The sequence below is a fragment of the Solanum dulcamara genome, chromosome 9 (assembly GCF_947179165.1).
Source record: "Solanum dulcamara chromosome 9, daSolDulc1.2, whole genome shotgun sequence".
Classification (NCBI taxonomy): Eukaryota; Viridiplantae; Streptophyta; class Magnoliopsida; order Solanales; family Solanaceae; genus Solanum; species Solanum dulcamara.
In genome coordinates, this window is record NC_077245.1 from 14,020,389 (window position 1) to 14,021,748 (window position 1,360).

The window sequence follows — 1,360 nt, forward strand, 5'->3', positions numbered from 1 at the left end:
ACCAACCTAACTCAAACGCGTAAATTCTTCCTTATGGTAAATTATTTTTTTAATGATATTACATTCCACACTTGCCTTGCTTAAATAGTTTAGTAGGACTGAAGAGCTATATCAAAAAATAGGGCTTTTTGAGAGTTTAAATTTTGATTATTGAACTAATGTGTGAAATAGGGTTTTGCGTTTTTGAATTTAAGTGATCTATGATATGATCTTTGGGGTAATTCCATTCATTGATTCCGAGTATGATTCATGATTGTTATTTACTTTTTGACGTTAAAACTCTTAAAGTAGTTGATCTACTGGGTTTGAGTATTTTATATGTTGGACAATAGTTGGTATATGAAAGCCCCTAATCTTAAGGACCCTATAATGATTAATGTCCTTAAATTTTATAAACTGTTTTGCATTATCTTGATATGTGTCTATGATCCCTAAGGCTTTATTGAATATAATTCATAATGACAATCAAAGAGTACTGAACATGACTATCGCCCTGATACTCGAGTATTATTAGCCTACTTATCTATTAAGTCCCAAATGCATATAGTTACTCACTACTTTGCTCTTGCATACTATTATTACATCTTTCATCGAATCCCAGGCCGGGTATATTATCACGCACATTTTACTATATTATCCACAAGTCCCTCACTAGGGGTTCGGGTACCATATATTATGATTTAATGATGCAATGATATGGTTATGGAATTGAGTCCCACGATGGGCCGAATACGGTATACGTGCGCTTGACTTTGTTCACCAAGTCATTTACTAGAGGGTCGGGTACGGTATATGTATATGATAATATGATAATATGCTGATATGATTATGGCATCGAGTCCCATAATGGGCCGGGTATGGTATATGACAATGATATGTATGATTTGTTCCATAAGGCACAGTTACAGTAGGTTCTTAATTATCATACTTGTCTCCTGGACTCTTTACTTCAATTATGATCTTTCTTACTGAATTTCATGTTTTATATACTTAGTACATTTCTTGTACTGACCCCTTCCTTTGGAGGGAAGGGGGCTGCATTTCATGCCCGCTGGTATAGATACTCATTTTGGGGATCCGCTAGCTTAGGATTTCCATTTAGCTGTTTTGGAGTGCCCTATTGTCCCGAAGCCTAGACTTTTGGTACGGATCCTTTTGATGTATATATTTGGTTATCCAAGGGTACGGTGGGGCCCTGTCCCATTATATGCTACTGTTAATACTCTTAGAGTTTTATAGACATATATGTGGATTGTGTGTATATGTGTTCGGTTATGCCTATATAACTTGTATTTTATGACGTTTCCATTCGTAGTGGCAGCCTTGTCGACTTGCATATGTACATATTTTAGGATGTTGT